The 17140-nt window shown below is 39.9% G+C and overlaps 1 protein-coding gene across 3 annotated transcripts in view; it reads right to left on the bottom strand.

The window, feature by feature from the left end:
• The window catches only part of LOC107227623 (CCR4-NOT transcription complex subunit 6-like), a 505041-nt gene that overhangs the window by 259967 nt on the left and 227934 nt on the right, over window positions 1-17140 (bottom strand). The window lies entirely within an intron of this gene.

The following is a 17140-nucleotide window of genomic DNA, read 5'->3' as shown; positions in this document are numbered from 1 at the left end:
AATAAACGCTTGATGTGAGAAATACAGAAAGCATTTCATGCGTTAAAAATATAATTCCCTGGAAACGGGGCCAAGATAGAAATAATACTTTCATAATTAAATATTTTGCCAGGTGCAGAATTGCCACATCGATTTCGCTGTAAAAGATTAATTTTTTTCCTTAGAAACAGAAGAGAAAAGAGAAGAAAATTTTACCGTGGATTATGATAATCAAATATCCAAGATTTGAGCTTTGGCAAATGTAACATCGTAGATTCAAAATGACACCAAAAAAAGCACTGTAAGTGCTCGGCATCGTTGACCGTGTATTAGAAAAAAAAAAACTTTTACGTCACGAAGTTGTATAATTGACACAAATGAACTAAGTTAGCTATCCAATCGCTCGGAAACGTGGCAAACATTGCTGAAAATCAAGTTGGTTTTTCACTGGAGGCCCGAAACTCGAAGTAATTGAACGTAACGACGGGACTTCTTCAATTCATCGCAAACAATGGGAATTTGAAGTGGCCGCCACGGTACAGGAGTTATGCTACCAATTAATTCCTTTCTCTTTGACGCCGGTTTGTATTTGAAACAAGTGACCGTCTCGTTCACCTCCAGAACAATGTCAAAGTGGACTTTTGTTTTCAGACTTTGAAACAAGATAGCTGTTTAACTAGAACTCAGCTTGGTAAATAGATCTCTGTTAAACTAATGCCGATACAAATCGTTTTTATTGATCAATAATTACGCCGGCAGAGATTATCAGTAAATATTTATAAAAGACAATAGACACTGAATTTGAATGAAAGTTGAGAAAACGAGTTTCGTAAAAATTAATATTCTTACGAGACAAAGTCAATAACACACGAAGCCAGTATATTATAGTTTCAAACCGAATAGAAAACCGTTTTCAAGTGCGGACAAATAATTGAAACTACCAGCTTCATTAAAATTCACTTGGTTTTGAATAACCTTAAATGTTCATCGGCAAGGCTCGGTCGAAAAGACGTCACAACAAAACAAACCGAGGTTTACAAATTTCCTACAAATTGATGAATGAGTTTTAAGGTTTGCTGGATTTTTGCTTTTGCTGGATTCCTACAAATTGATGAATGAGTTTTAAGGTTTGCTGGATTTTTGCTTTTGCTGGATTCAACTATCCACGAGAAGAAAGCAGCTCACGTACTTGTGGTTGATGTTAACGACATTTATATAGATAAAATAAATGGATGGCGCAAACTGACGATCGAAGATTCTTAGTACATCAACGTTGAGAATGAAGGTCTAGTAAAATCGTTGAATGAGAATCGGAAAGTCAAATGCACTTGATAAGAATATAAAATTAGGCAAGAGGTATAAAACGCTCAGTTTTAGCTCCAGCTATCATTTTTCTGGTAATCAGAAAAATGTTCAATAATTCCTAAGGTGCTACCTCGCCGCCCTTCCGTTTTTGTCTTGTACATTTGTGGGTATATTAGCACCGTCGCAAACAATGGGATTATTGATAACTCACACCCCGTCACCTCTGAAAATGGGTGATCCCGACGGATGTGAATACCCTCACAAATACGGTAGCAGACATTTCGGCTGGGCTTACGGTTTGATTGACATACACGCGAATAATGTTTCTCCCCACGTTGACATGCTTGATCCTCTCAATCTCTTCGACACCGCGTCAACTTGTAATTATTTACAGAACCGCCACGTTCGCGATCGCATGCGCGCAGCCGGTATCTTTAACCCTCCTTTCGGTTTGCTAGTTTTTCACCATTCTCCTTCCCTATTTTCTGTCAAATAATAGCGTTCGGTACAACTATTGGCATAAATATTAGTCGTGACATTTGCATTCACCGTATCAACCCCATCGAAAAGTCTGACTGAATAGATAACTGCAGAGGCGAAACGCATTAAGTCCAATGGTTTTCTGTCCAGGATGCTCGAATCCTACTGCTAGTTAACAGAGAATAAAAACAATGACAACGAAGGATACAAATTCGAGTCAATCACTGAAAAAGATCTGTATACATTTTGGGGTAACAATGTAAGTTTTTTTTATTTTTATTTTTTTGTATTACGTAAATGTAGACGTTATTGCGGAATGGAGGGTATTTTGCAGGTAACGTGAAAGAAAGAACCTGCCGTTTATTTGTTTGTATAAAACAGGAGCGGAAATCCGGTTCTAGCTGTAATATTTGCTGTTTAACACGGTATCGGCACGTGATCTCACGGTTATTACGATATTGCCGTTATACGATTCGAAGAGTACCAAATCGACCATTTAACAAAAACTCCATAAAACATATTCACATTGTTTGGATACATGAAATATCAATCTATATTTCAAACTTTATTTTCAAAGCAACGAATGAAGCTTTAGTAAATGGTGATTGACTTATATGGTGCTTTATGATTTTTACAGAGGAAAAAAAAATGATTTCGACTTTTTAAATATTCACGTCACACGCGCAAAAGTTGAGTTCGTAAGGATCACAAATTAGCAGCTTCGTTCACTTAGTTAAAAATTTGTATTCAATAGACTTGAATTTTTCACTCTTCAAGAGTCGGATATAATTCTCTACTGCAGCACTGATAATTTGTTGAGAATTATAGTTTCTTACATCATCCGTCAGTCATTTAGAAACACGGATCTATTCAAACTGAAGAACAGCGAGACGCAATGTATGCAAATCACGCTAGTGACAAATAACGTTCAACACTGAGCAAGACGTTGGTCGAGTGTTTCCGTTATACTTAATGAATCTGCTCGCAATTAGTTATTAAGAAGCAGTTGTGATATCTGGGAATCATTTTCTGAGCGAGACGTTTTATGTTTCTATTTTTTTAATTTGAATTCTTTTATTATCTCCTTTCTATAGGGGAATAACCGCAGAATATCCTCTAGCTTGTTTAATAAAAATAACGAGTATTAAAACATCGTTACGTTTGGCGAGAATTGCTAACACGAAAAACGAAACCGCGTAGGATAAAAGAGAAAAGTTGGCCAGATATAAGCGGGATATTTTTCACTCATATCACAGGTAGAAAACAGACGAGTAGAGAAAAAATATCCAGTTGATTTCGACAGGCGCGTATTTGTCTCGAAATAAGTATTCGCTAAGTCACCAACATGGCGTCAAGCAGGCTGAGAATAATTGAAAAATAATTCGGGGGTAATGGTGTTGTTTTATTTTCTGCGAAAACGAATGTGCCATCGAAATAAGAAAAGAGCGAAAAAAAGAGGACACGAGAAGGTAAAAACGGTGAAACGGTACATCACTTCTTGTGATACGAGTAGACAATTCAATCTGTGGTTAATGCTATTGTCAACGGTATTCTAGAATCTATTGGTGGATCTCTAAATTATAAAGATTCACGTTGTACTGCACGAGAAGAAAGGTATAACGAACATAACGAAGTATACATGCATATATGCATATATATAAGTTATGAAGTGTAATATTTTGTTGGAAGAACCAATAGATGTCCACAGTTTTACCATCGGGGAAAGTGAATTGGATTGATTCTCCGATAATTTGAACGCCAGTTTCATGAACATCAGTCACAGGGTGAATTGTAATTTGTAAAGGGTAACGTGGGCGATAGGCAGCCCCCGTAGGGGTAGCAAACGGGGCCGGCTGTTGATTTTATTGATTGTAAAGAGCTTTTTGGAAGGCCTGATGGAAAAGCTCTTTGTTTCCGAGGTTATTTCATTTGTAACGGTATATTCGGAGTATCGAGAGCAACCATAAATCCTGATCAATGTCGAGGGTACCGGATCGACACTGACAATGAACTGATAATCCCTACAACGAATAGGAATGACAAAACCGAGCGGCGATGCCGGAGATAACATCAATTCATTCGCTCATATTTATCATTGCACTAGCTGTCGCGAATGCGTAGAATATCAACCTCGCCCGGCATTAAATACCAAACGCATTTTTTACCAAGTCACCGTGACACTGACAATAACGATCGCATGCTTGCAAGCACGCGAGCAATTCTATCTCTGAATTCTCCAAGTCAGTATCCGGTGTTCGATTGGTGATTGCAATGCCGATTAATTAGTCGTGCTACGATAGAAATGACGGTGGGTAGCTGACCCGCCTTGGAATACTTGCGATGATTTCATCTGTGGAATCTGAGAGGTCAGAGTTCCGACACGAGTTGGTTAGTTGGATATTAATGCGGTGAATATGGGGGAATGCCGCGAACGAGAATAATTGCAAGTATTTTAATAACGACAGAAGTTTTGCAATGTAAACATTGCGAATATTTCCCTCCCGAGTTGATGCGGTAAACGCGAACTCAATTATTTTCCGACCACAGTTATTCTCACGGCACCTCTTTTTCATTCGCGTCTGAAACCAAAATATATGTTTCGCACAAAATACGAAACCGGCACGACAGAGAAAACTACAAATGTAGGTATCTGGTAGATTTCGAGGTCTTACAGGAATGTTAAATATGCGTTGAAAATATTTCTTCACTGTTCGCGGTGTAGCTTTGCCGCTGATTAATAGTTCCACGAATAGCGGAACTTCTCAGCATTCCGCCGCAAAATATAAAACATCACAGTTTGGCTGAAATCTATTAAGTGATAAAATTTTACTGTTCGGTACATCTGAAAAATTGAAATCATGCATTAAATTAAAAACGCTTCGCTATACAGCCGCAAAAGAACTTCACTTGATACAACAAAGCTCTTGGCTGTCGAAAACATTCGTTAGAATAATAGTGTGAAAAATTAATAGATGTATTTAACTTTTCCACTGAACTGTCTGTTAGGGAATAACAAAGAAGCGTGTGGAGTTGCTATCGGTGTTCAGAAGCAAAGTTTTCTCAAACACTGCACGTATAGACCCTGGGGCTACGGTGCCTGAAGAAAAAAAAAGTCAAGTCTAAGGCAGCTTTGCAAACTTGGCCAATTTTGCGGAGGTTTAAAGAAAAGAGTATGATAGATCGGCGTCGACGGTTGCAAAGAATCAACCACGGACACAGGGATTGAGTTTCTTGCCTCAGGATTACTTGTGTGTGTAATATTATACAAAAATGTAATTCAGCACCGAAAGCAGACCGAGGCGCGAACAGGACACTGAATAAAAAAAAGATCGGAATAAAGATTCTTAACTTCTTTGATCGACAGTTATTGATTACACAGTTGATTTAATGCCAGAAGACACTTGAACCAGCGTAATTCTTCCCAATTTAAATGATCGCAAGTCACTTGAACACATCAAAGAAAAAAGGAGAATATCATTCTTGCTAAAAAATTTTGCTTTCGACGGATAAATACGTGAAAAATACCGTTAATGCCCGACAAGAACAGAAAGCGAAGAGTCTGGACTAACGAGGTTTACCAACAGAAGCAGGGTCGTAGTCAATGTAAGTACAGTGATCTGAGCGAAAGAAGAGGACAGCTGTGTGGCTCCGTTTCTTAACTGTGTTTTGACAAATCTAACTAGCAGAACAACCCTGCGTTCGAATAACTGTGAACACCGACGGATTTGACTAGAATAATTCACGGTAAGTTATCGAGGTGAGCATTAGAATTTACCGGTTGACTATCCGATGCATTGACACCCGGAAAGAGGATCTGGTGACGACAATGCCCGCCCACCGTGATTGGCGACTTGTTGGAAGTCCGGCGGTGAGAATAAGATACGAAGTACCTGGAGAGGCGACTACAGGGGATGATTTCGCGAAAGCTACAAGTGAAATGATGCCTCAATGGCTGCTCAATGGTATCGAGATGTGTCTTCTTTCCTAGGCGCACGTGTTTCTGACGACGGAAATACGAGCTGCACGTTTTCACTCCGGGGCACGAGGAAAGTGGCTAACGGTAAGCTTTCCGCTACAAGATGACAAAGATCTTCCGCTTCGACGTGTTGTGCCAAATTAGTGCAGCTACGAACAACCAGCTCCTCTTCTTTCTTGCTTCTGTTTCTTTCGATACGCTAACTCACATTTTATTTTATCGACAGGCAATTTTAGACATCGGTTTTGTATCCCGTTTCTCTGCCTTGTTAGGCGTTCATTGGATAATAGTTTTGTTTGAAATATTCAATGAGATAAATCGTCATCAGGGATTGTCACTTGGTTGTGGAAAAATTCGCGGGATTGATTTATCGGAATGTTAATGACTTATCAAGGAAAAAATGGGTGGGGTCTGAAATCCCGAAAGACCAAAAGTCCAGTTGGAAATATCGAAATTTTGACTTACTGAGATTCGAAATCACAAAATATTGAAATAGCAATTTTCAGAACGCCGAAATTTTTGAAAACTTATCCCAAAGTGCAAAGTTCCGCTGGCGTAATATTCAGATAATACGATAGCACGAATGATGAGTTATTGATCAATCGGACTGTTGGTTGTTTAAAATGTCGGGTAAACGGGAAGTCAACTTTTGGAATTTTACTTTTCAAAACTCTGCACATCCGAGTTCTTACTCTTTTAGAATTTTGAGTTTACGAAACTCAGGGTTTCAAAAGGTTGTACTTTGGATATTCGACCCCTCAGAATTGCAGTCTTTCCAAATATTGAGCCTCGATCACCCGAGAAAAGCACAGTTTTTATTCCATTCATACAAACAATTTCAGCACAAAGTGTAAAATGGTATAAACAACGTCATAATTGTTTCCAGAAGTTAAAATTTGCATTATTCTTCGATAACGATGAGTATAAATTGTGACTTCACGATGAGCAATTTTATATAACTATTTCGGGTAGGTATTTCAAGGTACTGTAATCAGAAGGAACCTAGCAATTAAACCGTGACAATCACACTTTGTGACTTTGATCTTTCGTGAAAGAAATTGACTGCATATTGCCGTAGAGAATAAACAACTTTTATTCCATTCTCAATATGTGTCCAAGTTTTCGATAAATTCAATTGCGATGCAGGATCCGAAGCTCGGCAGTTTTCCGTGACACTGATATCAATCGAGAACTTAACAAAAGCTCTTGGAATAAATCAATTTGGTAAACGATGCAAAGCGTTGAGAGGTTGACGTGAGATGAGAGAAGGAATAAGGAGAAAAAAAAATGGCGCGCATCTTGCCGGTCCAGACTAATTACCTACGTGCCGTTCATCCCCCTTTAGCCATCTTCACGTTACTGCCTCTACATGTTTCACTTCTGACACGTCGATTATTTTTCTCAGTAGGTAAGAATTCCTTCCTACAGTAGCAATGTAGCGAAATGAAGGAGAGCAAGCCCGGCGTGTTGAACTTACGATGTAATTTTGACGGTATAAGCGAAAATTTTATGCCCCTCGAAATGTCCCTCCTAATTTTCTTCCCTCAGAAGACACGTATTAAAGCCTCTTGAGCCGAGTTCTACGACGTCTCTCGAATTCCGTCCAGCTTCTTCAGGAGTTTCTTCGCTCTGACAAATATTAGCGTGTGCAGAGTAAAAAGAAAACCATGGACTCGAGGATTTGCGACTGGGCACAAAGCGTCGTCGGAGATGAGCGAGTGAATCACAGGTCGACTTTCTACGCAGCATCTATAACTACGACTTGACATAAATTGATCGAATTAATTAACGGGTCTCATTAAGCAGTAAAGTCAAGTTGCCGAAGCCTTGCGGATAAAGGAAGCAGATGGGTGCATAGCACGAGAACGAGAGGACGACGTCTGGGTTTGCCTGGGGACTGAGTGGAGTGAGTGGGGTGGTGGGCGGAGAATGGAATGAGAATCTAACGAGCAGATACACCAATTAAAACTGAGGTACATAATTAAATGACCAAACTGGGCTGAGGTTAATGTAATTACAACAAAATAACGCTGTGCGTTGACCAGTTTCATTAGTAGACGCTTGCTAATGACGCTAACGAACAACAGTAATTGTCAACCGCTTATGTCATTGAGATGAATAACCGCCACCCTCTGTTTCAATCAGGTCGGGGTAGTCAGCTTCGGTGCTTTCTACTTCACCACACGAGGTACGAGATTCCCGACGAATGAAAGGAACGGAAAGACACGATCCCAACACAAGATACGAGAATCCGGTTGAGCTTGGAGAATTTCCTATCAAAAGTAAGCAGTAAAATATATATATATATATATCACGAGTAGCGTAGACATTTTTAATAAATTTTATCGAGATGAGCTTCCAGATATACACGGGAAAGTTCATAAAAGGCAATATACTAAGAGCGGACGGACGGAAAATTGAGATCGTGGAATCGGGAGCGGGGGTTCTAAAAAGTAGGAAGCCATTACAGCTCTCGCGAAGGAAGCGTAAATTATATTTTCCCGTAAACGCTGACCATAAATACTGATAATAAACGAATGTGATGAATCTAGGCTCTAATTTATCGGAGCTCGGGTTAGGCTTGCAGTCACCCCTCATCCCTTCTTCGTGAACTACCCAGAGCTTTCGAGCTATCCCTGGATGTTATTTATCGCGTATAAAAAATTACTCGAACTGCGTCAAGTAGGTGAACGAGAAAACTTTCGGACCTGCTGCAGATAGCATGTAGATGAGCGGTATCGGAATTTGGTGGGTATATAACATATACCTAGCAGAAGCGGTTGACTAAGAGATAAATTTATTTAGTCCAAGCGGTATTTCGTACCGTTGGAGCTATACAACCTTTGACTGGTTGCGGAAATTGTGTATTATAATCGTATGTCTGATATAGAAATATTCCATATTCTACAATTTTGAAATGATTAACATAAGAACCAAACTGTAATTGAATAAAAATAAAAAGAGGCGGGGCTTTGCTGATTTTTGAAAACAAGTTTTCAAATTAAAAAAACATGTTACGTTAACAGTCGATTTTTAAATCACCTTAATATGATTCACAAGAAGAAGTTTCAACAACATTCTCAAATTTGATTTTCTCCTAGACGTTTTATAACGCGTTGTCTCGTAACAGTGTAAAAAAACGTGGTAAGAACTATTTTGTTACGATACACACATCTTGTTCGATACAGCAGAGTACTGGAATAATATTTTTACACATTTGCTCAAAATTTAAGGCATCTTTACGGCTGCATAAGCATTTTCAAGTTAAGATTTGAATTGTGTTTAAATTGTATTTACCACGCTCGAAAGAAATGTTTAGAAATACTATCGAAAATTTTTTTTTTTTTAAATTTGTTGTCGTACAACATAACTGTTCGAGTATAAGCTATGATTTTCCGAATATTTGTTCATCAAGTTTGTTGTATAGGAGATACAACAGTTTAATAACTATAGTTATCACACCGAACATAAACGACGCAGGCAGCAGCGGGTAGATTCGTGAATTCATTAGCAAAGTCCGATCGGACAGAATGTTACACATAATGGTAGCGAACGAGCTGAGTATCTCTTGGCTGTTTGCCTGCTATTGCCAAATTAATTTATCTGACAAATACTCGAGGTTCCCTATCTGCGATTACGCTCGATGATTTCTGACCTCGGGAGCGCCGTTACTGCGAGTAGCCCGATACCCCACAAATTTCAATTAGCTAGCAGGGAGATGGGAGGACCACTTGGTCCTTTGGCGGGACACCCAAAGGCGTCGCGACACACAGTCGACCAACTATGTTATTATCCGCCTATCGGGCGAGTCGTATACTGCAATTTACTGTAACCCACATACTCCTCCGGGAATATTTGTTTGTATCGTTTAGTATTTGAACTGCGGTTTGCGTTTCAAATATATCTAGATGTGTATTTTCACGGATGTTAAGCATATTGACTCATTTACATTGAATAAATCGCAGATTAAAAGACAAGATTTTTTTTTTTTACATTGAGTCGCGGCGTCACGATTCACAGAATCATTTATTTTCGAAATAACAGTTTCGCGATCATTACGTATTGTACGGTAGGAAGAAAGCACTAGATTATTATTATTCGGATGAAATTTTTCTATTCCCCTTTACAAGCTCTAAACAAATGCAAAATATTGTTTTTCAGTGGCAATGTAGAACATTTCGAAAAAAGTATACTGGAAGAAATTTTTTTCCTCTTAATTCTCACTTAATTTTCAATCTACACCATTTTGCCACGGACTCTACGTAAAATGTCGAAAAGCGAGGGTTGGCTGTGCAAGTGTGGGCGTCGCGAAAGAGAAGAAGGCTCTTCTTAATATTCGCCTGAAAGGCTGTCCATTGACTTTTGAACGTAAGCATCAAAGGAATGCCTTTACGGTATTACAGTGACACGTAAAAAGAGCGGAGGAATCTAAAAAGACAAGCTTGTCTGAAAGTAAGACAATACTTGTTCGTTGGCAATAAATTCAGGTATTCCGCTTATCGCAAGTTCGTTTAAAAGACGAGCCAGTTGGAACAGTGTCACGGTATCACCGTGGCATCTGGGGGATGGGAAAAGGGAGGAAGGATCACGATAAAAACGAAAAGGAGCTAAACTTTCGAAATAACCGAGGGGTAAGATAAATATGTAAAACCATGCATTGCTCTCGAAGGAGTTTTAACGAAAGTTTAACCGCGTAGGTGAGGGTCGTTCCGTGGTACCTTAAACTCCGTTTCTCTTCTCCGATGTTTAACTTACTCTTCAAATGAATAGAGAATCGACAAAATTATAATAAATATTCTACTTTAATCACTAGCTTCCCTCCTCACGTATAAAGTAGGGGTTCGTAAAGTTGACGTAATGATGAATTTTAAAGAGAAATCCGCATTTCACCACATACACAGAAGTATCGTTTCATTTTCAGCAAACCGTAGTGAATAGAACGTTTGCCTATTTAGCAAACTCAACTCTCAACTTTCCGCTGTTTTTTCGGAATGAAAAAAAAAAAAAAATTAGGGAAATTATTATAATTACCTCGAAAGTAGAAGGTTGAGATTCAACTAAGTCTAGAGGTTTCAAGGTCTAAGATACCATTTCCAAATGAACGCCTGGATGTGTGTGCGTGCGTGTGACCAATATTTTATGGGTTATTTGGTTTTTAATTTTTATTTGAACAACAAGATGAATAATCAGCTTGAAAAACATTTCAGCGGAAAGTTTGTGAGCTAACGCCATAAAGGGCAACCAAATTAACCATTTGTTAACGATGTTTTCTCATGACAAACTTGTCTTCCCCATTGTGGAACATTGTAGCTACACTACTGATTACACTTGCAATACGTCTGACCGTTATGGGTTACGCCTACGCTCAGATGCTTGTACTGGCTCAAGAAAAGTAATTAATTATGAAACTGCGTCAGTTGCAGTGATTCTCTGGATGCTTTGAATTCCGTGAAATGAAGGTAATATCTCTATTATACGGTAATTAAATTCTGCGAAGCTTTCAACAGTGTTCTCGAGGATTAAAAAAGAAAATAACTGATGGCGAATGTATGTGGAATGTAATCAATTCCAAACGAGCAATTTGTTTTTTCTTTATTTCTCAAAATTTTACGATAAGAAAAAAATGATTTCATGACGTGAATTGATTGACGTGATTGATATATATATATATATATATATATATATATATATACAGTGTAGCTACTGAAATATGGCAATTCGAATTGTAATACAAATAGATTAAGAAAAGTTGGGCAAAGGTCTACGGCATAAGTTGGATGAAACAAGCTGTACCGCATGGAGCGTGAAGCGATGTTAGCCAACTTCGAATTTATCTCCATTTTCTCCATCCAGTGGGAGTAGAGAAATATAAACAATGGTTGCAATTAAACTGTTGCCGCAAGTTAATTAAGATGGGTTGTTGGAGCATCGGTGCCAGTGGAAAGACGATATAATTAGCCATTTGAAACTTTTAACAAAACGTTCATATCAGATTCATTCGTTTAGCCGCTCAATCCATTCTGGCCAAGTGCTACTTACTAACTATACACCGATCCTCCCACTGTCAGTCAACCGTCAACTCCGCATCTGTTCCCAGTTAAGTCTTCGAGCACATCAGAGAACAAGGGAGACGGACTCAGAGGCGGACAGAGAAATGCTTCAAGCTCGACACTACAAATTTAATTATATCTTCTGTTGCCTATTAAGATAATGGTCCGAGCGCTGTATACAGGCGTAGAACTAGCACCGTTGTTACCTCGTGAACTAGATACTATGTCTGAACGTAGAAAAGTAGGTCTGCAGTGTCGGTACCGCCACGGTATCCCGCGAACGTAACGGCTTCAAATAATTAACTCAAGGGTATACGCCGGAAGGAAGAATGAGAAAGAAAGAGCATAAGGAAACATTTATTATAATTATATCGTTAATGATTCAGTATTATGGAAGCTACATATACTGCCCCACATAAAATACGAATGTGCCTTTGTATACTTCGTGCTAAAGGTCTACAGGAGGGATTCTTCTAAAGTATCGTGTAATCAACCACAAAGCAAATGACTGCACTTTATTGGCACTACTGCAGATGTACTCAATTGCGTACTCGTAGATCATACGAACTAACTGTGCAGGAGATTGAACGGTGATTTTGTACTACCTTTAATCTATTTCAAATGTTAAAACAGTGGTTGGACATCCAGATATATACATCCAGTTGGGTATATGAGTAGAAAGTGAGGTGACGACATCCTGAAAAATGTCTTGGTATGAGGTTCCTCCAGAACCGTATCTGTGATGAATTTAGTTAATAAGGCTCGAACAGCATCCGCTTGAACTAGGATTTGTCAAGTCGTAAATGTAAACAAGGTTACGCAGCAATCTGATATTTCTAAGAAAAACTGGTGATTTTCAAATTTAACGATTTATGGAATATATGATGACATGATGGATCGATTCATGAGCTGCTTCTTCACGTTGGGACGTGACACATAGAGGTTGGGTACTAGTGAGGTAAGTATGGCTCAGGTGACGGCCAAAGAGCCGGGGAGAGAAGTGGTTAATTGGAGAACTCGGGCTACTGAGCTCAGCACACTCGCGGGCCGTTAATTACGTTCACATCAAATAAAGTCGAGTAATTAAGCGCAGCGTCTCGAAACAAATGGGCACTTCCGGCCAGAAGCACCGACTCTGTGTTTTATTACGTATGAAAACAATGATTGTGGTGACAGTGATTTTCACTGCCGGAGTGTCGATGCTCCATTTCAGAATGATTTGGAGGCCATTGATTCGGTAAAATATTATATATAGTAAAATGACGTGTGAACCTCAACCCGTGTAAAATATACGAGTGTCACAGATGCGTACCGCATCCCTATTATTGTCCGTTATGATCGCAGCTGTGTAAATGTGCCACGAAGGAAGCCACAGCCACCCACTGAGAAGCCGTTAGGGTTTTGGAAAGGTCCGAATCGCCATTATTCCCCCAAACGCGCATCGACTATTACGTGTGCTCGATCATTACGCGGTCATTACGCGTGGTAGGAGCAATCGGTCGCTGCTGAGTGTAATGCGCTAAAACGGACGGGGCCAGGGGTGCTAACGAAAATCCATTGAACACAAAACGAGTCACGTAAGCATGGGTAACCTTTGCCACATGCAAATACGCGGCGCCATTGTAAGATGAAAGTGAATTTCCTTGATGTTGATCGCTTGCTATCGGATGCTCATGTCTCGTCGATATTCATTCTGATGGAATCAGCTGCACGCGAAGGTCAAGGCGACGTCTTTTACGTCGATGTAATTGGAATGGAAAATGTCAATGGATAAAATTTCCCCACCGTCATTCGCTGACGCGGTGCTTTAAAGTTAGAGAGAGTACTTTATAGTAGAGAGTAATTTATTGCGATATCGTTATTCGTCGCAAGATGTTACTGGGAATGACAAATCAATGAACTGATTTGAAGAAAAGGTTCTCGATATGAATTAAAAGAGAAATGTATCGAAGTTATTTCAACTCCTGACTCATAGCATAGGGTTGACTGCATTCCAAACAAAGTTTTCTCCCAAAAGAGGGATGGTTTGTGTTTTATAAGTGAGAGATAACTGTTTGAAATGATGAAAACAAGCGTTTTTCCACCGTTTTTTGATCGCTACAAAATTGATAACGTTCGTCAATAGTCGGATCAAATCCATCAAGGGGTGGTGAAAGTGAGTCAGAAAGGGACAAAATAAGCTAGGGGGAGAAAACCATGTGCCGCAGAAATGATATCTGTAATATCTGTAAATTCCCATTACTCGCTAAATCTGCGAGTGACACGGTGAACTGGAGGGCGAAGAGTAAGAGCGAGACTCCCTTCTCTGATCGAAACTTAAACAGGATGAAATTATTGTCAAATCCCTCTGAAAGTCGAGCGAGCAAAGTAATTTGTAAGGATACCATAACTCTGAAGGAACATAAATACCACCGGGTGAGGTATAAAAATGCGAAAGACCAAAAAGTCGACGAGACGAAATCCCAAAAATCAAACTACCGACAGTTCAAAACGTAGAAATACCATAAATACAAAAGTGTAACTTGTAGAAAACTAAAAATTGAGAACGCAAGAATATATAAATAAATTCACAGAGACATTTTTTATTTTTTTTTTATGAAATGGCCAATATTACGACGAGTCATATATTGAATTATTAAAATATCAAACAAGCATTCGGGAAAACAGTTATTCTACTGGATAATCTATCGAAAATCCCAACTTCGGTACGCTGATAATTCGTTGGTTGAAAAAACGTATCTCAAAAATTTCGTGTTTTCGTCTCGTCGACTTTTGGTCTCTAGGAATTTCGATCCCCACTCCCGCGACCGGCATCGAAGTTACCACACTTGCATGGTACTTCGCAACCGAAGACAGTCTCTTCAACGCGTCTAGTCGTTGACGGTCCTTTTTGGGCGCATTTCTATCCCACTTGCTCAAGTTTCGTCGTTTGCTGAAGTGGACAGAGAGTAGCCATTGCGCAGGCACGCGCACAAGGAGGAACAGTGTCGAGCACGAGGTCTGGCACCTCTTCGGTGAAAGAGGAATCGTCAAAGACGAACCGAGAGAGATACTTGTGCAAAGTAGGCGTACACGGCCTGTAGTAGGACGGTTGATGGGTGTCTGGCGGGTCATTTCACTGTTACGGGGCACGTATAACGCGGAATCCCTCGTGTCTCCCTGTTGGAGAACCTCCTCATCGGGAACTCCCAGGTGAGCACGTACGCCCAACTAGAAAAATTCTTCACTCGAGCGTACCTTCGGAGGTGCAGGACGAAAATTGTCTCGTTAGCAGCAGTTCGCCCCGTAGTTTGCAGAACCGCAAGAGAGTCGGGTGGACCTCTTCGCCCGGGAGACTCCTCAGCAGCGTTGTGTTCCATTTATAGTTTCACCAGCCAGTCGGACGGTAGGACGGTTCAATCGTCAGGAGTTAACTGCTGCTCGAATGGTCTGAATTTTATGGCGGGTCTTCGAGCTGGATAAGAGTTCACCGGTAACGGTAGGCCCAAATTCACCGAATGAACGGGATTCCGTTTTTAAGACGCAAACTCATTTGCATATTCTATCCGCGTAGCGTCGTTTGTTATGAATGGTAAAAATAAAAAAAAAAAAAAAAAAATTAATCGTACCTTCCGCGTTGAAAATAAAAATAACGGATGAAAATGTTTTTAATTTATATAAAGCGCTGTACAAATTCGAGCGTAGGACGGTTCGCTGTTCGGAGTTTCTTAATCTATGCCATTCGTAGAATGGAGCAATTCAGAAAACTGCCAAACTAACGGCGTCTGTACGGTTGGGAAAGTTTGTATGTTCGCCCTGGGCTTGACTGACTGAATGATTTTCTCGTAACTGAATAAGTTCGGATCAGGATACAAGCGACCTCAGTTGATAAATAATTTCAAACGAGAGCGAGTTGCAGCGCGAACATTAGGGAACAAAGTATCATATCACATTCACCTGATGAGTTGAATCTTGCGCCAAGTTGACGCGATGCAAGACGTTATTCAGGTAAATTAAGAACTTCAATCTCGGACAGGTATACAGACATTTTCCTCATCCATAGCAGCTTGACTTCTGGTTTTCCGAATAATTCAACGTTGAATTAACAATGCATTTCATTTACGACAGGGAAACGTTTGATAGTGCTTCATATACGTATACAAATACTATTTGCCAGAATGCTAAAGTATACACAAAATAAGGAACTCGAAGGCTTGCCCGTCTTCATTAGTAACACTTAGGCGAAGGGCACAAAGCTTGAATGAAAGAAACTCCAGTTAACCTACATACATTACATTCGCCGTTATGCACAAGGAGAAAGAAAAAAGTAATCGTGCCAACAAAGCGCTGACGCATATATGCTTGAGAAAAGGCAGATCAGGGCGACGTAGTTGGAAGAGATGTTTTCGAATTCAGGTTGTGCGATCAGGAAATTGATGTAAAGCATCTGGCTCAAACTACTAGATATTCAGCAGATCATCGATTACGGTGTCACTTTTCGAGGCCGAGCGTGACGTACAATCAAAAGGTATCCAAGGTTTGATCATATCACCCGACATCAACTGATCGAATGCTTTCTATAAAGTATAATAAGCCATATCAAGCTGGAACCGCCACATTCGAAAATCGAAAAATTTCCTATGGAATAATTAAGGGCTAATTAGATGCTAATTAAATGCTCTATTTTCGAATTAAATGCTCCGCGTTTTTTAAAAGAAACCTGTGGCGGTGCCAGCTTGACATAAACCTGGAACCGCCACACCGAAAAAAAACGGAAAACAGCTGAAATTTCGGAAAAGCGTTAGGGTCATAATTAAAGGCTAATTAAAGGCTCTTGGAATTGCTCATCTTTAAATTAATTGCTCGGTGTTTTTTAAAAAAAACCTGTGGCGGTGCCAGCTCGATATAAACCAGACTTGAAAAAAAACGGGAACGAGGTCAAATTTCAAAAAAGTGTAAGGGTCATAATTAAAGGCTAATTAGAGGCTCCCGGAAAAACACCCGCTCGAATTAAGTGCTCCACCCCCGAGGGGTGGAAACCACCCAAAAACTAGAAAAATCCGTGTAACTCTTGGACGGAACAACTTACAGAGTTCGTTCGAGTGTTAAAATTACTCCAGAATTAGAGGCTCCCGGAAAACCACCCGCTCGAATTAAGTGCTCCACCCCCGAGGGGTGGAAACCACCCAAAAACTAGAAAAATCCGTGTAACTCTTGGACGGAACAACTTACAGAGTTCGTTCGAGTGTTAAAATTACTCCAGAATTAGAGGCTCCCGGAAAACCACCCGCTCGAATTAAGTGCTCCACCCCCGAGGGGTGGAAACCACCCAAAAACTAGAAAAATCCGTGTAACTCTTGGACGGAACAAC

This window comes from Neodiprion lecontei, chromosome 1 (genome assembly GCF_021901455.1).
Source record: "Neodiprion lecontei isolate iyNeoLeco1 chromosome 1, iyNeoLeco1.1, whole genome shotgun sequence".
Taxonomy (NCBI): Eukaryota; Metazoa; Arthropoda; class Insecta; order Hymenoptera; family Diprionidae; genus Neodiprion; species Neodiprion lecontei.
This window is presented reverse-complemented; position numbering and strand designations above follow the sequence as displayed.